This window comes from Notolabrus celidotus, chromosome 5 (assembly GCF_009762535.1).
Source record: "Notolabrus celidotus isolate fNotCel1 chromosome 5, fNotCel1.pri, whole genome shotgun sequence".
Taxonomy (NCBI): Eukaryota; Metazoa; Chordata; class Actinopteri; order Labriformes; family Labridae; genus Notolabrus; species Notolabrus celidotus.
This window is the reverse complement of record NC_048276.1, coordinates 14888355-14911141: the sequence shown is the minus strand read 5'-3', so window position 1 is coordinate 14911141 and position 22787 is coordinate 14888355. Positions and strand designations below refer to the sequence as shown.

The following is a 22787-nucleotide window of genomic DNA, read 5'->3' as shown; positions in this document are numbered from 1 at the left end:
ATGATGGCACTGGAGGAAAAGTCAAGAAAACTGCAACATTAATAAGCTGTGATTCATCTTGAGGGGAGCTGGAGTCGGCACCCAATGTTATGGTAATAATCAAATAGTTGCAGAGACATTTCACACCAACCACAAATGTAAACCTCATGGGGAAGTTAAGAGAAAACTTGTTGCTTTTCCTTATCTGTGGTTCACAAAAGTCTTTACAAAATGTCATGTCAACACAGCATATTCGTTTTTTATTTGCTCAGTCTTCACAAATGAGTCTCAATTACACTGCTATCCATATAACCACCAACTTAGCATGCATAACAAAAGCAGTGAATTCAAATGGCTGTGTGTCATTGTGTACCAGAGTCTGATCCACTGACAGTGTATGGCAGGACACTAATGCACCAGGTAACCTGCTGCTAAACAGTTGGTAAATCATGATATTTATACTTCAGGATTTCCTCCCTCTGGCGTGTAATGACTTAGTTATGTCTGCCAAACTTTTGTAAAAAAACATGCACACCTGTCACAGTCCTGGGATTCCAAGCCACAGCCAAGCCCTGCAGTTACATCACTTTTCTGTAACACCACTTCATGCTGCAATCTCACTGCCCTTCCCTTTTCTTACATTCATTCAGGACTTTTAGGATGCATTAAAGTGTTTCCCTTATGACACAGTCATGTGATGAAGGCCACTTGTCATGTGAATGAATAGTACAAAGCTAAAGAGAATCCCCAGCTTTGACATGTCAGTGTATGACACCAGAAAATCCTTTTGTGTATGCAGTACCCAATCAGACAAACGTAGCTTCTTATGATGGAAGGGGCGAGTGTCAGCCTGCACGTACGCGCTTTTCAGTAAATCAGTTTGACAACTTCAACCTAAGGCAACTAAATATTAATACCAAGCTGTTTAAGGTTATATAACTGGTACTACAGCTGCACAGGAGACTTAAATAATATGTATCTCATGTTCCATATCTGGTAAGGGGGTCTTTTTTATGAGTTTTACAGCTTTTTCCAACTTTCAAAACAGAAAAAAAGTCAAAGCCAACCAAATGTCAGACCATGGCTCTGCCAAACGTCATTATTCAACATTTTATGATTAGAATGTCTCTCCAGACGTCCATGAACTTGAGACAGACTCGTAGAGTTGCTACATTTCCAGACCACTTGTCTCAGCGGCCATCTTCATGTAATGAGTCATACTTTCCCACAGCCTTTTCCGTCTGCAGCTGCTCTACTAGTCCACATTTTGTTGACAGATCCGGGCCTGTGATGTGGTACTAGTATGATGCCATTCTAACCAGCTTGTCAGACGTGGAACCACAGCAGCACAGTGTCTCTCTCAGGACTCCCAGTAAATTATAGCACCTTCACAGACTGGGTGACTGCACCTTTATGTCAAAGTGGATAAATTGAATCTTTGGCATGGAACCATTGAGGTAATAGTGTTTAACTGTTCTTTTTTAGTCAGCCCAAACTAAAGCAGCCACTCTCAAATGCCTCAGCAAACTCATCCAGTGCACTTAGTCCTGCACTTAGTAAGAAAGTGATGGTTGAAGCTAAACTTCGACCAAGCAACCAAAGTATGCTTCAAATATGGAAGTAAAAGAATATTTATTATGTTGAGGTTGTTGCACAAACCATCGTTAAATCAATGGTTAAAAAAGATGGATTCACTGTGTGTTGGTTACAGTTTAGCCAGACTGAACACAGCAGGGTCCACCAAGCACTACTGAGCCCCCCCACTTCATTGGTCAGTCAATTGCCAATGCTGGACCATTCTTTAAAGAGTTCCCACTGTGCAATCACACTGCTTGTTCCAGTTTCTCTGCAGTTCAAAAGACAAGAAAGTCAGCTGGATGTCAGAAATAGAGCTGGCTGGACAAAGACAAATTCCAATTAGATTTATTTTTGTCACTGACCGGGATAAATTAACAGGTGTTGTTGAAAATTACGAAGCTGTATCTTATGGTTGAATCAAAAACAATATCAGATGATCGTCTGGCAGTTTGCTTGAAAATTGCGGCCAACCACCAGCAAACAGAGACACCACCAACTGGTTTTAAAGACAGTTTGAAGACCACAACACAACAGGAGTGAGTGTTGTTACTACTGCACCTTTTAGAATGACGACAAGAAGCAATCAGCGGTTATATGGAAGTGTGAATCAACTCTGAAAAAGACACTATTCCAAACATGATGGTGTAAGAAAAAACTTGAAATAAAGACTATTCCATTCAGTGACTGGCTACTGTCCAAGTGAAGACACTCACAGTCTGAATACTGCCCATACATGTGTCTGTAAGCATATAGCCAGTGTTGAATATGGAATGGGTGAAGTAACACTCAGTCGTGTCCTCGTATGTTCCCACAAATGAAATTTATTCTGTCCGTGATACGCATTAATCTTATATCTAAACACTTCAGTCAAGTGTAGTTACTAAGCACGGTTCAGTGTAACATGTAGTGTGTCTCTACCACCATTCATTAACATATATTAACATGCTTCTCTGCCCATGAATCAGACTTATCTTTATATGCATGACACTTGCAGTTAAATGGGCATTTTAAAGAGTACATCCACATTCACACACAGCTAAATATTTAATTAGGACAAACCTATTTACTAAATTTATCAAATACATGTTTGGGACCCTAAGAGTTTTTCAACAATCAATTATTATAAGAAAGTACTTCCAATTTTTGAAACCTTAAACCCATATATAAACAGAGCAATAACAAAAATTCAGAACTCGCTGCAAAATATTTGTACAAACACAAAACAGTAGAGACAGACAAACAAAATCACCAAGCTGCCACTCTGTCCAGTTCAGTTCTACCAAATAAAAGACAAGCAAGACTTAAATATTCTTGGACTCTTGGTGCACACACATCATTTGATCATCATGAGTGTGAGGATGCCAGAAAAACATGACAAACCGCATCATTAAATCCAGTTCATACCGCTTTAAGATCTTGAAAAAAACAAAAGCTAACATTTAAGTATTTAAAGTTTTAGAAAGTATAAAATGTAACATTGATACACTTAATTTATGCAATGCAACTTTCTTCACCTAAGTGCATGAAAGACAGGGATAAACAAGTGCTCTATAGCATAACCAAGGGTCATTAGAGGTATCCATTCATAATCTTTGGACTTCAACATACAAAAATCATGCCACATAATGTCAAACTTCAAACAGCATACATGTTTGCTAACCTGTCTAGTCTGTGCTTGCTTTGCAATAAAGGACACATAAGGGACATGCAAAGCAAAACATGTAGTGTGATGATGACTTTCTTATAGGGAGGGCTGTATTAAGGATCCTTACAAATTGTCTAGCATGTTCACTGAATAGTTTTTGAATTTCTTTTTTATGCAACGTCCAGTTTTGAATACAAAACGCTTGGCTCCCCCAGAGGAAATAAATGTTCTTCAGTGGCCGAAATATTTCTGAAGGTTCCACATGAAACATTTCACAGTACAAACACATCCAGCTGTGGCCCTAAATCGACTTCATGAAAACGTTTCTGACAAATAATTTCCTTTGAGCCAATAGAGCAAATTTAAAGACTGTTATTCATCAAGGAAAACTTTGCTCTAATGCAGCCACTTTGTGGTTCACAGTGATTACACAAGGGAACAGGCAGAGGGGTTGCACTGTGTTCTTCAGTCTTTTCAAGGTTGTGACTAAACGGTAACTATGGCTCAACAAACAGAAAACATCAATGGCAGATGACAAAACTTAGAAAGCAAGTGCATATCCGAGGGAAAGAACACAGTTGTGGTGCAGAAGGAGACAAATGGAAAACTGTCAGTGAAGAAGCTGTTTGGATTTCTGTATTTAAGGTCTACATACACACATGTGGCAATTACTTGCAGTTTATGTTTAGACCTTTGTAACACAAGCATATTAGCACTGTCTTTGTTAGCATGACAGCGGTCTGACGGTGGTACTGAGCCCTATGCATTATTGCGTGAAAGTGCAGACTTACATGCATGACAGTAAACTCTTAAGTCTAAGTCCATTTAAAGACCAATGAACTGTTCTACCCTTTCTTTTTCTGGTGCATGAACAAGAAGCTCTTATATGTCGTTTTTTACCATTTATTTTACGCCATGCAAGATAGACACAGGTAAGGTTCTTTGTGCAACTTTTAACTGGACGAAGCTGGATTTTCTCCTCAACATAATATTTCATTAGGCTTGGACTTTGTTGTTATTCCTTCTTATGGGTGCTTACTTCTCTAACTATTAATGTGTTACACACAAAAAACAAAAATAAATCACTTCAAAAGTTCCTGAACTCTTTGAGAAGTGCTTTCAGGAGGAAATAACTCTCCCAGGAACCTAATTTGGACTCAAGTTACTGCACTGAAAATCAGTTTTGGTCTTGTTGCATATCTTACACTCATCCAGTGTAAAGTTGTGCTTATAAGTTTACATACCCTGGCAGAATTTATGATTTCTTGGGTAGTTTCTGTTGTCATTATGATATTAAAAGAGTAAACACAGTTGTTTGACAATTGTATAACCTGACCAGGATCCTTAAGTCAGCAGGTGGAAGTCTTTTAAATGTACCCAGGGTCAAATCTAGGTCCTGTGAAGTGGCTTTTAGTTACTTTGGTCCATCTTTTTGGAACAAACTGCCTGCTGACCTCAGGTCCATCACAACTGTCTCCACTTTTAAAAAAAGACTGAAAACATATTTATTTTCTCAAGCGTATGAATGATTTGATGAATATTGTGACTGGATGCATGTGCAGCAACACTTGTTGTTTGTCTGGTTGCTGTGTCTGATGCATGTTGGGGTGGATCTATTGTTTTTCTGTTTTTATTTATTCTATTTGGAAAAATATCTTTATGTTTTTTAATCTCCATGTAAAGCACATTGAACTTACGTGTAATGAAATGTGCTTTACAAATAAAATTGCTATTGGTATTGCTATAAATGGCTTCACCCAACCACTAACCACGAGTTAAAAAAAAAAATTCTCTTATCATTCATATTCTCTGAAAAATTGACCAAAAAAATCACAAATTCTGCCAGGGTATATAAACTTATGAGCACAACTGTACGTCCAAAGTAATACATTCACATAAGTCAAAAGGTCTTATTGCATATGGTTGCAGGAGTAAGCTGCCCCTTGTTATGTAACTCAATAAAATAAGTGATGTCAAAGTAAGTCAACTAATGAAAAAATGTTTGAAATAATGTTCAAAATGCATCAAAGAATCTCTGCCATTAACGCAGAGGGGAGCTAATAGACTACAGCATGGCACCAAAATAATAAGAAAGCAAACAATGCCAGAGTGATGAAACAATTATTCTGAAATAAATTGTTGCTATGCCAGCTACCAACAAGTGTGAGACATCTAAGATTCATAAAGATCTCCCACATTTTACTGCATTATTCACCATCCGCCTACATACAGATTAGTTCCGCTCTTTTATGTAGGTCATGCTATTGGATGATGAGATGACATTTAGTGCTCATAAGCAGGCCTCACTACATAATAAACGCTCAGTGTTGGATGTTTTATATCCTGTACCTTTTTACACACTGCTTTCATTTACATCAGAGAAGAAAAAAAAGTGGATTATTGTGATAATCCGTCAGACATTAAGCCATATTGCCGGTGGCTACATCTGTGATAACTAGTATTGATGATGTCATCGCGGCCCTCTGCTGAAGCACTGACTGTCATTAATTAGACTGTGGCACTGCTGTTCCCTCTGTGTTCCCATGGTAACAGTGTGTGGTGTCTACTCCCCCCCCCCCAACCACGGCGGCTGTGTCCATAAAGCCACTCGTTTCCTTTTTCCTCAGGTCTGGGAGATTTTTCATACACACACATCAGAAACCCATTTGTTAGTCTGATGAATATTAATAAAGTGGCAGGAAAGCTTTCTCACTGTCTGCTCTGATTCCTCATTATAACCACTGGAACATTGTCAACACGGTGTACACAGCAGTGAAATATGATTTATTACTGAGCTGAAGAGTTTATCAAAGAGTTGCAGCTTCCAAAGACTCATTTCTGTTTTACCTTTATTATTAAATAATATTTGATTGAAAGGTTGCCTTAAAAAACATGAATGCAGGGATCTGTTCATTTGAGGTAAGAATTCAATAGGTCCTGGCTTAATAAGGTAAGATAAGATAAGATATACTTTATTGGTCCCCCATTTCAGGAAATTCTTTTGTTACAGCAGCTTACAACACGGGACAGGGGAATACAACAATGTACTAACATTGTTAAAAAAATATTATAACAATAATAATAGCAATGATAAAGGGATAATAAAATAAAATAAAATAAAATAAAATATGGCAACATCCAGTCATCAGTCAGGAATCTTGACGTAATATTTGATGACAGGCTAAAATTTGATCGACAGGTAAGCTCAGTTGTTAAAAATAGTTTTTATCACCTGAGGATTTTGTCAAAAGTAAAGGGGTACCTGCCACAGAGAGATCTTGAGACGGTAATCCATGCTTTTATTAACAGTCGATTGGATTACTGTAACTCTCTGTATTATGGCCTGGACCACTCATTATTGCACCGCCTGCAGCTGGTACAAAACGCTGCTGCCCGGCTCCTCACTGGAAAACGTAAGCGTGACCACATATCCCCTGTCCTAGCTTCGCTGCACTGGCTCCCGGTTGCTTTTAGAATAGATTTTAAAATGTTATTGTTTGTTTTTAAAGCTCTTAATGGCCTAGCCCCCCAGTACCTGACCGAGCTTCTCCAATACCATGTCCCTGCCAGGACATTGAGATCATCTGGTCAATTGCTACTGGTCACTCCCAAAACCAGGCTTAAAACCAAAGGTGACCGAGCCTTTGTGGCAGCTGCCCCTCGGCTCTGGAACAACCTGCCCCTACAGATCCGCTCTGCAGGATCAATCGAGATTTTTAAATCGTCTCTTAAGACACACCTCTTTTCCCTGGCTTTTAATCAACATTGAGTGGACATCTGGCATAATCTTAATTAGATTTTAATTTATTTTATTCTATCTTATTTTATTATCCATTTGCACTGTTTACGTATTCTAGTATTGTATTTTAGTATTGTATTGTATGCTATGTTTGTCATTTGTGCTGTTTTTGTCCTGTACAGCACTTTGGTCAACTCCGGTTGTTTTAAACGTGCTCTATAAATAAAGTTTGAGTTGAGTTGAGTTGAACTATACAGATGTATACACACTATGTACACTTCTATCTGATAAATAGATTGGTAAGTTATTGCACGGATAATAAGGTAACTTAAGCCCTATTTGAGATCATTTGCAATAATACATTCATGATAAATTTGCACTGGCTTGCAGATAAATGTCATAAACTCCTGACATCTCTTTCTTCTCCTACAAAGATCAGAACGTCACATCAGCAGCAGATGTTCATCCAGCAGCAATAATAGAAAATCACCTTATTAAAGAAAATGGGCTCTCATTTCTACAAACCATTCTTCAGCCTCTTCACACTGTTGGCTAGTTCAAAATTACACAATGTTCAGGTCAAGGACATTTTGCACCTTGCAATCCAGTGAAGATGAAGCTCAACTTAAGCTGTTACCCAACAGCAGAGCAAGAAAAAAGGGTGAAAAATCACAGAAGGGACTATATGGGACAGTCTCACCTGTTACAGCATTTTCCTCCATTGAGTAACCAATGGAAAAAAAGCACTCTGTAAAGAAACTAAATCTTCACACCCTCCTTGCCAGTTCTTTCCCACGAGCACTGTCCCTCTGAACCAAACAGCAGCTTCACACTAATCCTCCACTGGGTAACAGCTGAACCTTTGCACTCATAGAGCTCTACCCGCTGGACGAGCCTGTCACAGAGCAGTTTAACACATCCTCACCTGCTGCGCATTAAGGGGAAAAAACACACATGCCCTTTCACACATGCTATCCATAACTGTGCCCACGTAAACAACCTGTTGGATTCAATGTGACCAAATTGTGGCTTCAAATATTATTATGTTGAGTAAAAAAAGACTTTCAGATAAACTGTTTATCATTCGAGAAAATTAGCAATTACAATTTCCATTGCAACATTTTTGGGGTTTTAACCATAGACTGTATAAAATATGGACGTAGTATCTGTGATGTCACCCATCTGTTCCTGAGCGCTGTTTTGAAGTCAATCGACGGCAACAGCCATATTGGAAATGAGGAACTCAACCAGGCAGAGTGTGACGTAAACGGGTGGAGTTTGAGCCTCCTAGCCAATAGCTATGTGTTCCCGACCGGGAGTCAACTCAGTCATGTAGAATCTTAATCTTCTGAACCGCCGCCTTAGAAAAAAAATTCACCCCCCATACAGTGTGTGCCGATAGAGAGATTAGCTACGTAGGGCCAAGTGTTTTTTTTCCCATTCATGTCTATGTGGTTTCCGGTGTTTCTGCAGCCTCAAGTGGATTCTCGATGAATTGCAGTTTATAACACTTCCGCATGAGGTTGCCGCTTGATTTTAACTCAGGTTGTTCACAAGAAGTAGACGCAGCCTCTTGATTTTCCTTCCACTGCACAGATTACATATAAAGTCTAACTCTAAAGAGGTCTATGAGAAATTTATCCCATGTGTCAACTTATTTATTCTGCAAAGTATTTCTCCATGACTTCTTAGCCAAAACAGCTATCGTTTTCAGTCATCTTAAATATAGCCTGATTTTTTATAAACTACTGATACTGTTATACTTTATATTGCTGGAAGTTGTTAGTAGCATTTGGAGTAAAATGGAAGATAAAGCAGTGAATGTTTACCAGGACAGGGATGTAGGAATGTGAATCCACCCTGTTGTGGTCACTTCTTGCTCCATAGAAACAAGACAGTAACAGACAAAATAGTAAACTTGAGGCTCCACATTTGTTGTCCACAGACCAATGAGTGACGTCAAAAATGCTACATCTGTGACATCTATACAGTCTTGCAGTGCTGTTGGAAATTGATGAGAATTTTTTTTATTTTTGTAAGATCAAGAATAGATACTTTTGCAATCACATATAATTATTTAAGAAGTGATTCAAGACAGTTTTGGCTCTAAATGAGTAAGTAGTGAAAGAGAGCTTAGTCCTGCTCAGTGTTACTATGTATGTTCCGTAGGTTCCTTTCACTTGTTCCATGTTGGCTTTCTATGCTTATACATCAACATTTGTCAATGATTTTAGCGATACCTCATCCCGCAGTGCCTTGTAATTACACATTCACCACACAGCGCAGACTCAATGTGGGTGGCTGAATCCTTTCAATGACAAGGCAGACCTTTAAAGCAAACATAATTTCACCTGGTAGATCCACTCTCAAATTTCCTGAGAATTATATTCTTTCCCCCAATTCTACATAAATCACTAAATTATTTCAGGCCTGATAGTGTCTGCTGCTGCTCAGGAAAAAGATGCAATTACCTAAGGCAGTGTGTGAGCAAATATGTGGGTCACAATTCTAGGGCACGGGTGGAAAGGGCAACGCAGTGCTTTCTTTGTACCGCTGTCTCAGGCTCACATCACAGGTTCTATCTTTGATTACATTCCTGACTGCTGAACAGCTCTAATCTTTCTACAATAACCATAAGACAAAACATAGACTTAACCAGAGTAATATCAGTGTTATGAGATCATGAGTGAATGCTTCTAAAAATCTCAGTCACCCACTCTCTTGTGCACAGACTCTGGAGTGGACTCAAATAGCCTTTCGCAAGCAGTACGTGGAAAAAATGACCTTATGTCTCAATTCCTATCTACTGCCATTTCATTTTCCTTGTTATGACACACTGTAGTTCATATTTCCAAAGCCTTCTTCTTAAAGCACACAGAGTTAGATTAAGGTTTCTCTTTATAGAGGAAAGCAGCTTGTAATAAAAGCCTTCACTCTTTGAGGAGGAAAAACAGCTCAATACTGAATTGCCACCAGACAATATGCCAACTGTTTTTAATTTCAAAAGCAAAGCACAAGACTGAACATATTATTCATTTCCAGAAAGAAAGAGCAGACATTATTGACAACTTCCCATGAATTTTTCATTTTCATGACGGTAATTAACACTTTCATAGAACAACAACCAGCTGTAGATGGCATCTCTTTCACCTGAGGGCCTGCTTAAAGAAAAAAAATGAGTTCCTGTGTAATCACAGTAGATGCCCGAGTAAGAAAGTGGGTTAATAAGATCTACATTTTTAATGATAAGGGGCTGGATCATTAGTCGTGGGAAGAAAAAAAAATAAACTCACTGACTAGTTTTCATTTCATATTCACTGTGTTTTGACTCATGCTGATTAAAGTACCGTGAAATAGGTCCTATTTGGAAGCTTGAAGCAGCAGCAATCTCAACGAGGAGAATCATGTGTGCATATTATTCAGGAGAACAGTTCATAAAAATGGAAACAGATCAGCGATACTGAGTCATGATTCGTTCACCCTGCTGAAGTGTCCTTGAGAAAATTCCCTTTCAGCTCTGGGACCGACCATCAGAGACCCTTGACCCTTATGGGGACAGAGGATCAAAGTTTCCCGTTCTCCTCTTGGTCTTTTGGAATCTACAAAATATTCAGATTTCTGAAAAACAAGCTAAGCATCAATCACAGAAAGCTCAAGACCATCCTATTCATAATGTTGGTAGTACATCTAAATGTAAGGTATTGCTCAAATGTTCTCATTCTGAGAAAACAAATCCATCATCACCGGGCCGGGATCTGACCCTGCAGTTATGAGCCACAATCAGGTTCTGCCACTTGACATCACAGATTGCAGATGACCCACTGAGCATCCATCTGGGAGTGCTCTCTTCTTTCAGCACCAGACTTGACATGCTAGTTAATGGTCCTCTTCTGCGTTGCTTATTTACTCCAACAAAACAAACGGCCTTGTAATGCACATGCAGCCCACACCCTGAGCTCAAGATCTGAATCACATATAGGTCACACAGAGGGGCTGGGCCCTCATGTATTGTGAAACTGTTTATTTTCCTCATCCGAAATACAAAGTGGAGCCACACCCGATTCTTGGAAGTGACCTTGTGTGGTGGAAGAAAGATAAAAGCTTAACCTGTCCCGTGAATCAGCTATAGAAAAAAGTCAGGCTCTAGGAAGAACTGACTTGTTCAATAGAAATCAGTGTAGCACTCAAATACAGGCTGAATACATTTCACCTGGTACTTCATGATCCTCGCTCATGAAGATAACTTCACTCTTTTGAAAGAAGAGGATAGCCACCCTCAGGTCAATGAAATTACATTTCCTTAATAGATATCTTTGTGCAGCAGAACACCGTCCTCAGTGTTCAGATTTCAGATTTTGTTTCAAGCAGTGAACACACAAAAAAAGAAAGCAAACTGACGCAGTGTGATAAGTCTTAGAGCCAGGAGATTGGAAGATTTTCTTTTTTATTATTTCTTCTGTCAAAAAGCAGCTAAATGTTTTAATCATGCCCTAGTGGATCCGAGCCTGAAGCTACTAAGCACAATGACTGTGTGCTTTGGAGCAAGAGATCAGCGACAGCAGCAAGGACGATGACGTCTGTAGCTGCAGTTATATAACCAGAGCTGAACATTTTGTCTGTCATAGTTACAAGGTTAAGAGGGTGACATGAATACCAGTCATAGTCTCAAGAGTCATGTGCAACATACTGTCATATTTCCACTGGCTGAATGAAGCCGGGTTCACAGAGGAAGGCATCTGTGTTGTGCAGTATGGAGCAGAAGAGATGTCAATGTTTGTATTAATCAGCATTTCTATCCTTTCTGACATTTTGCCCCGGGGCTTGAGAGACTTCTAAAAAAGCACAAATCTCTTGACTGGAGATTGACCCAATAATTTGCTATTCAAAAAATGTATGCCAAGGCATCTCTAGCCTAAAACCAGATGTTTGTTAAACTTAAATTATCATAGGTAGGACAGAGAAAACATGGAGTGACGTTAGTACACATCTGACTCAACAAAGCTGATAGACAAGTTTAATGGTGTTTCCTTTCTATATAAGGGAATGGTGTCAGCATTAACAACACAAAGCCTCTGGATGGTAAAAATGGCTATATGATATCCAAATTGAGCCTCATGTTAGAAGAGTGACACACATGTTATTACCAACCACAAAACCTGCCTCATTAAAAACACCTTTTGGTCTATTTGGACCGTTTCTTATGGATATGTGTCAGATCAAGCTTGATTGGTTAAGTTCCTGGTTCAGCAGACAATATACAAAGTTCAGCTTTATATGTTTGAGTTGTCTGATTCTGGATCAAAGGAGGAAGCAGAAGCTCAGATTATTATCTTTAATCAGTTACTAAATAGTGCGCCACAAAAAGCTTTGATACCCACGTGACTCCTGAATGAACGGTTGGCATAAATAGGTAATGTCTGCTGATTTTTCTGTTATCTATTATAGAAATTCTGCAGATGCTATGTTAAATAATGGCTTTATGAAGTGTTAGGTAGTTATTTTTATTATAGAACTTAGCTCCCTCTGCTAACACTCTCAATGACCACAGATGGAGAAACTCCCAAAGCCAAAAATAGACCAGTGTGATCGACTCTCGGCAACCGTGGCTGTCAGTAATCACCCTCTGTGTACACAGCCCAACAAACCTGTCGTGTGACTTTTTTAAGATTGTAGAGCAGAAATGAACTGTGGAAGTTTTGAAGTCTTACATATGAACACACTAATTAGAAACAAAATCAGAACAATGCAGAAACTGGCATGAGAGTGATTTCCATTTTTTTTTTTTTTGTTATATTTTTGGCCTTTTTGCCTGTATTTGATAGGACAGCTGAAGAGAGACAGGAAATGTGGGGAGTAGAGAGAGGGGGAAGACATGCAGGAAATGGTTGACCAGCTGGGAATCAAACCGGCGACACCTGCAACAACGACTGTAGCCTCTGTATGTGGGGCGCTTAGACCGCTAGGCCACCAGCGCCCAAGTGATTTCCAATTTTGATTTAAGCATTTTCTCCTCATGATGTTTTTATGCTAACTTAAGCACTGAAGACTAAATGGCACAGTCAAGCTGCAACAAAATATTCAAAAAACAACTTTTTTTTCTGCTATTGACATTTATTTACACTGGAAAATCTACAATGTGAAACATATGATGTCCCATAAATTGCAATTTCACTATGTCTTTTGAAAGGCGTCTGTGCTCAGCTTGAAGCTCGAGCTACAGAAATGTAAAAAACAGTTGTGTGTGACTTCACAGAAAGGAGACATCTGAAGTCTGGACTGTTCCCAATGATGAATATTTATACATTTATTCATTCTACATTTTAGGATGGAGAAGAAATTGAAGATGTCAGGAAAATAATTTGAATTTGTCACTTTAATTCAAAAGTTGTTTACTAAATTCAATGATGGGAAATATTTTAGACATTTTATTATTAAGGTAGAGCATTTTGTATGTCTTATAAGACTACGTATAAAAACACATATAAAGATTTGTATGATTGAGTCCCTCCCACATGAAGTCACTGGCATTTCTTCCATTTCTGAGCAAGTCCATTTAATGTAGAAAATTGGCAGTTTCATCTTTTAAGTACAGCAGCCACATAATATGAATTAATGTTTAAAAAATAACAAAGAAAGGCCAGTAGAGAAACACATAAGAAAAATTCTTCATTAAGAGGAGTGTGTGGGCACAAGACACAGAGTATTTTTTATTCAACTTGAGAAGCTAATTAGAGACTGTTGCTCCAGGCTGTGGGTTATAAGCTCTCTAACAACAAAGGAAGGAAATGCTCACCCACTACTCCAGCAGGTCTTTGGGATAGATCCAAATGAAGCACAAGTAGAGCATCAAAAATACTGGACTAGAAAGTAAAAAAACATGCTACAAATCGCACAGTCTGTATCTAGTCTGTGAGTCTTTCCATAATGAACAAGGGGATCTATTTCAGGGTTCATTTGTGCTAATCCTGCAATGGTGTCATGTTAAAACTATTATGTTAAGCTGTGTCAAACCAACACTTTCGCCAACTATTTTGGGTAGTTAATGAACCATTTCAGCAATCTGTCAAACAAAAAGGCCAGTTATTTTCTGGGTTCAGGTTCTCAGATGTGAGGATTTGTTGCTATTTCTATTACTTCTATTCCTGTTTTACATCACTGTTAATTAAGTTTGTCTTGAGTTCAGAAGGACAGATCAATATGGAAATGTCAGCTTGGAAAACAGCCTTGGACTCAAGAGATCATGCTATTGAAATGCCAGCTGAGAAATATATCAAGCCCAATATCAAAAATGTTGAGAAGCTGTGTAAAATGTTGATTAATACAGATTTTGATGGTTTGAAACTCATTTATATTCAACTGAAAATAGTGCAAAGACAACAAATCAGATGTTAAAAATGAAAACTCAGATTGTTTTATAAGAATATATTATGCTCATTTTAAACTCTACACCAGCAACATGTTTCAAAAAGTTATCACAGGGATATGAAAACACTGAAGAAGTGCTTTAATGCTTACAATAAAGAAAACACCAGGAAGAAAATCTCACAACTAATAAGGTTAATTTTAAACAGGTGAGTCACATGACTGGGTATAAAAAGGAATCTCTCAGATGCAAAGATGGAAGAGGTTCACCACTCCGTCAGAGATGGTGTGAACAAATAGTTGAACAAGTTCAGAATAATGTTCCTCAGCATCAAAATTTAAAGGAATTTGGGGGTTTTATCATCTACTGTCAGGGTATTCAATTAGTGACTCCTGGGCCAAATCTGGCCTATAGGCAACCTCCACCAAACACTACAGAGACCCTGAACTGCTGAGCAGCTGAAATCCAATCTGGCAAGAATGGGACATTTGAATTTCAAAACTCAAGAAACTGGTCTCCAGGGTTCCCAATTGTTTACAAAGTGTTGTTACAAGAAGAGGTGATGTAACATGGTGGAAACATGCCCTAACTAGTTTGAAGCATGTTGCTGTCATCAAATTAAAATGAGCGTATATTTTACCTTTAATATTTGATACATCTTTGCACATTTGAAAAAAAAAAAAAGGGTTTAAATGTTTTACAAACCATCTAAATCGTTTTTTATTAACATTATACACAGCATCCAAACTTTTTTGGAACAATTACAGGGTCCAAAGTTCATTCTCTGAAATGGGAGAACTAAAATGTTGTAGTGTAATTTCTAAGCCTGGGCTGATACTTTTCCTTTCACTGCTTGACCTTATTTCTGATGTCTGATTGCGATGACTGGCATCAAAATCATCATTACCATTAGTATCAGGTGTAATATCAGTGAAGTTACATCTCTTGTCCAACCCCTGTCAATGTTGTTGGCTAACGTTTGCCTTTGCCAGCAACTTAGCCAGTGAATGATATTCAAACTACCCTATTGCTGTGTGGTGCTTATGCCAGTCCAAGTGTAAGTTAGCTTTAGCTTGCACCTTTGCTGGTGCAAAAGCGCAAGTATTTTAGCTTTGGCTTAAATACTTGCTGAGCAGTTAAGAAGGAGAGAGGGGTCTGTCTGCAGGCTGCAACAGAGCAGGAGGAAGGAGGTGTTCAGTGACTATGAGGCCAAACGATTTAGAGTTCTCCCTGTTGACTAAGTTCAGTATGTCATTAGCCCCGCCTCCCCCATGTTAAGAGATGGAACATAGGTCAAACTATAAAATTAAATACATGTCAAATAAGATGATTGTTTGATAGCTCTGCTGGCAAATGCAGGCCCCTGCAGGATTAGCAGAGTATAGAGAGTCATTAAACTTTCCATCTGTTCTGCTGTGGACCGTACTGCCCAGAGGGATCTTCGACTTTTATCCTGCAGTTTAATGCATGTTCGGTTGAAGGATGTGATGTCAGTCCCAAAGTGATACTGACTGTAGATGATGAAATCCCCAAATTCTTTTCAATATTAATCCGAGGGACATTATTCTGAAACTGTCTCATACTGTCTCTCACACAGTGGTGAACCTCTTTCCATCTCTACTTATGAAAGACTCAGCCTCTTTGGAATGCAGTTTTTATATAAAGTCATATAACTAACCTGTTGCAAATTAACCTAATTGGTTAGGGCATGTTTATCCAGGTGTGTTTTTAGCATTACGCAACTTTCCTTTGTTTCCTTGTCTCTGTCTCAACTTTTTTTTTTTAAATGTGTCTGGCATAAAATTTGAAATAAACATATATATTTCATAACATAATAAAAAATCAGTTTATACATTTAATATGCTGTCCTTGCACTGCTTTTATTCAATATTGAGTTTAAATGGTCGTAAACCACCTAAATCTGTTTATAATAGGATTTCGATCAGCGTCTCCGCATTTTTGGAATTGGGGTTGTTGTATTATTATTAGTAGTAGTAGTATTTGATTAGTACAAAAGCAGAAGGAGATTCTGTGATAATGGGCTGAGAGGTAAAAAGATGCTGTACATCTGCATTTGAATAAGAAGGACTTTGTGTGTGTTTGTGTTTGTGTTTGTGTGGAGGAGTGCCCTTTTACTTTTACTTGTCTACTTAACATCCAGTGCCTGCTTGTGTTAAACTTTCTTCATTACAACTGGCACAACCTGTCGAACCTTAATCATTCAACACAAAGCAGTCCAGGAATTGCCTTTCTTGGAAAAGGGCAAACAGGCTCTGAGGGCTGGCCAGACAGCATTCAAAACATTTATAACATCAGAAACTATTGTTACAGGTTGTCAAGGAGCATACAAATCTGGCCTAGTTCTGGTCGAAATTAATACTTCAAATACTTGTAAAATAAAGTCAGAGTGCCTGTTTCTCATCTCCCTCAGCTTTCTCTATTTTATCACCAGCTATGAACTATTTTCTTTTATTCTTCCGCACTAAAAAATGCTCTTGATGTTTAAGGTCAGGTATTTCCATTTAACCTTTACAAAGAAAGTTACATTTTTTCCTGGTATGCTTGTTGTTTGCTTACACCTAATCATTAAAAGACAAAGCACAACACTGTGAAAGGATACATAACAAGCTCAAGTATGTTACACCCTGAGGAGACTATTGTCATATAGCCGAGTGAAAAAAGACTGTAACGTCCATAAAAGCAAAAGGTTCTGCAGTGGAAACCAGGACAGGTAACATGAGAGTTTCTCTCTAACTCTAAGCCTCTCTCTCTTTACCATAATTTTACCAAAACATGTAGAGAGACTAACATTTTGGGCAATGTGTATCTTATCATATTTTCTCAGCTTCAACATTACAGCACTACATTTTTATTTCCAAGTCAAATGAATATGGAGTTGTGAGTAAGTAGAATACAAACATGAGTACAGTGTGAATATTAAATATGGGCTGATCAAACAAAAAGGAATAAGAAGGGTGAATAGGACTTGGTAATTTGCCACCTGTGACGTAGCCAACCTGATGTCAGATTTCACTCCATTTCATGTGTGTTTGAGATGAATCAACATGGGTTGTACATTCAACATTCATTCTATGTGGAGCACCACTCTGTCTTCTTAAAGAGACAGAAGGTGGAAATGATCCCTTTTGCTGTTGCATGGCCCTCCACCATTTGTGCATGCCCAGTCACACTAAGCAGCTCTAGCAATATTCAGACTAGCGTTCAGTTTAAGCTTGCAGGACATGGCCCAGTAACCTACTTTCCCCACAACATGCTCTGTAACATCAGAGACGAGGCTGTGTGTCATCAGTTAGCTAACCTTCACCACCCCATAGCTTCAGCAAAAAAAAGAGGCAAAACCCCAGACACAGCAATGCTTCAGCAAAAGCAGAATACAAGTGATCACAGTTAAATCTCAGAAGAGAGAGAGAGTCTCATTTAGGCCTGTCTCTATTTACTCTCAAAGGTGAAACGCAGGGCTGTGAACTGATAAATCTGTTTACAGGAAACACAGATAAGGATAAATAAAAAATAAGAGAAAGGTAGCACTAAGAAGAAAAGGGGAAAATGGCAAAATAGCAAAAGAGATGCTAGTGGGTATGAGGGCAAGATAATTATGAGGTGGCTTTTCATGGTTGTGAAAAGCTTAGTCAGTTATTGTGTAATTGGTCCTAGTTGTGAGATAATAAGTCATAATCATAAAAAGAAACCTGAAAATTATGTAAAAATGTTATTTTTAACATTTCCCCAGGCATTGATACTGATGATAATGTGATACCTCTGAATAAATCAAAGCCTACATGTTTTTAAAACACACCGGCACAAGGACAATGTCAAGGGTCTCTCCTTTTATCTGTGTACAATGACAACTTAGTAGGTTACTAGGCTAGAATAAATCTTAAATTACAAGTATCTGCTGTATCAGGAAAAGGCTGAAACATTTAGTGTATGTATGCTAACTCTTCTTTTCAGTGTATGCTAACTCTGCTCAACAGTATTCAGTGATGACACTGGTTAAACAGCATGACCAAGAAGAGATAGTGGACTTCTGGACTGGACTGTGGGCTGATTGATTGATTGATTGATTTTCTGGTTACATGTCACTGGTTGTTGTTGGGGGGGTGTAATGATACATCGATATGCATCCATGTATCAATTTAACCAACAGTTCAATATAATTTACAACAAAAAAAAACACTGGTCCAAATATTATAATCTTTAGGATACATCAACTGATATCTCACATGACCAACGCATATATTTTTCCATTTAAATGTCTGGAAGAGTCCAGAAACATTGGTATAAATGCAACTGAGCATATTTAGGAGTCACTGAGTTCATCTCTCTCTAGCCATTGAATTAAATCCAATCAAGTTTGTGTTGTGAAAGACACTGTAGTATCGGAAGTATTGTATGTTTATGAGTCACATCCTAAGTACCACTCATGAATCTGACCCATATTTATCACATGTAAGTCAGACAATGTATTAACTGAAGAAAAGCAGTAGGCTATGCAACAATGTAGATTTGTAACCACAGCTGCAGTCAATACATCTGGTTTATGGCCCAATAATGAGAGAAAGAGAGAGAGAGAATTGTCTTAAGAGAGCTCCCATGACCTCTTGAGATCAAGATGTTGTATTTTGGGATTATACTGTACCTCAAGATTGGTCAAAAAAAAAAAGTATCTAATGAACATTCTACTAGTTGCCGCTAAAAAAGGTGTTAACCAGGAAATAGTTGACACAGCAGAGCCCAACTCTAAATGGATGGATGGACATTACAATGGACATTTACAACATGGAAAAGACTACAGCACTTGTTAATCACAGGTCAGAGCAGTTCACTGTTAACTGGAGGCAAAGGGTTAATTTTGTAACCCTTCAGATTTTATTTTCACTGCTTATTAGTTCTATAGTATATTTTAAGTAAAGAAAAGACTGCTCCTTTGTTGTAAATAGTTTCCTTTTAGTTTCTGTTATGTTATTTAATTCCGTTGATATATATGTGATTTTGAAATTATGATTTTAAAGCTTATGTGGAGAATGTAGAGATGATGTATATACCATGGAAATGCTTAATGCAAAATTTCAATAAAAAATCAATTAGAGAGCTCCCATTAATAGATAAAGATCATACCTAACCCCTGACCTCAGTTATCATATGAACAGACCTTAACCCAAATGCAATAGACCACAGTGTAACTTCAGACTGTGAGAATAAGTCACAAGACTAAAAATCATCTGAATGGAGAAGAAGTTGGCCTGAGTCATGAAGCGAGCCCAAATGTTTAGTAGCATGATGTAAAAAAAAAAGGAGCATATGGTGCAGTGAACACCCCAGTTCAGTCATTGAAGGAGCAGCCCGGCCTATCCCACTCAGCTGTCAGCACATATCCTCATCACTATTCACGTCTGCTGGGCCAGCCTCGGCACTGACGCAGCAAGCCGGCAAGATGGCTCGAGCCCCGACACACACGGGTCTACGTGGATTTATGACGCAGAATAATCGCTCGTCAAATGAGTGGCTTTCTTTCAACTTCAACACAAGAAGCACTTTTGTTCCACTGCTGGGTCTCCCAAACATACTGACAGTGCTGCAATGGACTTGTAGCTGAGGAAATCTATACATTTAATTTATCCAAACTCACGCGATAACTTTGACAGCAGACTATAATAAAAAAAAGGCAGAGTTCCCCCAAAACTGGGAGCGACCCCTCTTTCCAGGTAGACACAAAACTATTAGGCTACTTCAAGCTCTACTGTGAGAAAACGTCTCATTCAAATGCTGTAATGCTGACTTTAAAATGACTAAATGATTCATAGCTAGTCAGTATTGTAAATATTTTCTTTTAAGCAATTGAAATAAAAATATGATCTGCAAATCTTGAACCGTTGCTTTAAATACCGTGAAGCAGATCTGAGTAAATAAAGAGAAATAGACCTTAAACTACATTTAATCCCATTTTTAGAGCCGCTGGCACTGGCAATGGAAAAGCTGTAAACTTACCTTATTCGGTGAACGAAAGGTCAGACCAATCCAGACTGAAACGTGGAAAAAGCCGACCAAAACCCTGCGTCCTATATCCCCCAAAAAAGTTGCGGAGAGATGAAACTGCACCGCCGACTCTGCAAAATGATATAGCCTACAAACCGACACACCGTCGTGTTGTCGGGGTTACAGCCTGTTGAGAGTGAAGATCCTGATCCACACACACCTCAAATTTTACATTATCATTTGACTGATATCCTATCAAATCACGTCCCGTTCACATGCACAGATGACGGCTGAATGAAGAGACTCCTGCAGCCAGAGAGCGTCCACACTCACAGTCCCGCCCACTGAACTATATACTAAATAAAGTTATGTGACCATGCATGTGTGTTTCTGCGCCTGTCGTTGTGCTCAGGGCGCCCTTTAAATGAATAGATTACAATGCGCTCCGGAGATTTGTTTAATGAAAAAGACTATTACCATTGCCTGATCGGGCAGAGATTCAACAGGTTATACAAGCACTGAATATGGCTCCATACATATTCAGTAAGCTACACGGGTGTGCTGTGTTTCGTGTGCGTCATGCCAGGTTGCTCTCTGAGTCATCCCTTAAAGGACATTATACAGTCGATCATCACATCTTGATATATACGTGAACTGTTGTTGATCAGCGTGATTGGAAAATGTAAAGACAAGTGCATATGGTAAGATGTGTCCTCTTCCTTCCCAGGTACACTGTGGCGCCACCCTTGGGTCGAGTAGTGAAATGTAGCACAGGAAGAGGTGTTTTCAGATTCTTAATAAGTCAAGCAGCAACTACAGTACACAATGTAAAGATGTTACATATGAAATAAAAATCCCTGCATTCAGATGTTACTATTTTGAAAATGTGTTGTAAATATGATAAATATATATATTTTTTTATTTTATTTTATTTAACCAGGAGAAAACCACATTGAGATTAAACATCTCTTTTTCAAGTGTGTCCTGGCCAAGATCAGCAGCAGCACATTCCAGCAAAGTTACAGACAAACAACACATAATTCTAATACATCATATCATAGGTTTCAGAACAAAAGGCATCAGTCAAAGCATTTACAAACTGAAGCATCTTCCTCAAGAGCCTTCAGTCTGCTTTTAAAAACATTTAAATAATAATAATAATAAACTTATTTATATAGTCCTTTTCTTAACAAGGTTACAAAGTGCTTCACAACAAAAAAGCAGAGAATTACAAAGCATAAAAGATGTTGCAAACAGGGGGGAGAAAAAAAGACAGAAGCAGAACAAGACATCTGAATGCAGAGCAAATTCAAGAATTAGGGGTGGAGAAATGCCTTCTTATATAAAGATGTTTTTGGTGAAGGTTTAAAAGCAGTTAATGTTGTGGACTGTCTAATTGTCAGTGGCAGGGAGTTCCACAAACTTGGAGCTCTAATTGAAAAGGCCTGGTCACCTTTTGTTTTAAAGAGACAAGCTCACTCAAACCCAGTCTCTCCTGCAACAGGTTCCAGGCTGCAGGAGCAGCATATCTAAAAATCCTTTTCACCCATTTCAAGATGTACTCTGGGGACTGAACGCAAAAGCAAGTTTTGTGACTGTGTCACAGAGCGGAGACTGTAGCTTCCAGTATTTTTTAAATGAATAAAATAGCATAAATACGAGGGAAGCAAGTTAAGAATCGCCTTATAAACAAAGACATGCCAGTGATGTAGCCTATGGGTAGACAATGCAGTCCAGCCAGCTCGAGCATACAGGGAGCAGTGATGGCTTAGAGATTTCAAACCTGTAATAAAAGTAATATTACATTCCTCAACTGCAGTTTTCACACTAATCTGATAACTGTTTGTCTAAATCCGTAAGTGAATCTTAATTTACATTGCACTTTAAAACACTTTGTTACAGTGTTGAAAAGTCTTTGGAAGCACAGAAAAAAATGTGAGTAATGGGATAGATATATGGCTGATTTTAGAAGATCAGAGCGGATGAGGAGTGGATTACACAATGAGAGGTTTTGGATATTTAGCTGGCAGCAAGTCTGTACAGTGCCTCGTATGTAAGAAGCATGGTCCTATAGTTTTGCTCATAATTTAAAAGGAAGCAAATGTAAACAGTGAAGTTTAGCACATAACAGGGGATTACAATGATATAAATGAAAGGAAAAGAGGGTCAGTTAATAGCTCGAGGTCTATAGAGGACAGCATTGGTGTCATTTTTGCAATTATTCTTGCCTGCAGGAAACAGGACTAGACAAGTTAAGTAATTTGATGGTCAAAGGTTATATAATGGACAAAGCTGATACCAAGTAGCTTGTGTTATTACTGGCAGAGGTAAATATGACCATATATATTGGGTAAATGGGGTAGTCAAAACCTCCTGTGATGACTTTTAGGCAGGCATTCATGCTGATGTCACGATGACTTACATAAACAAACAAGATTATCAGCAACAAGACTGATGAATTCAGTGTAACTTATGAAGCCTTTTTC

At 38.4% G+C, this 22787-nt stretch overlaps 1 protein-coding gene across 1 annotated transcript in view; it reads right to left on the bottom strand.

The window, feature by feature from the left end:
* Positions 1–20597, bottom strand: part of npas2 (neuronal PAS domain protein 2) — a 51656-nt gene extending 31059 nt beyond the window's left edge. Inside the window, exon 1 of the mRNA XM_034684615.1 lies at positions 20314–20597. The gene's annotated coding sequence lies outside the window, so the exon portion shown is untranslated. The remainder of the gene's footprint in view (positions 1–20313) is intronic.
* Between the last annotated feature and the right edge of the window lie 2190 nt (positions 20598–22787).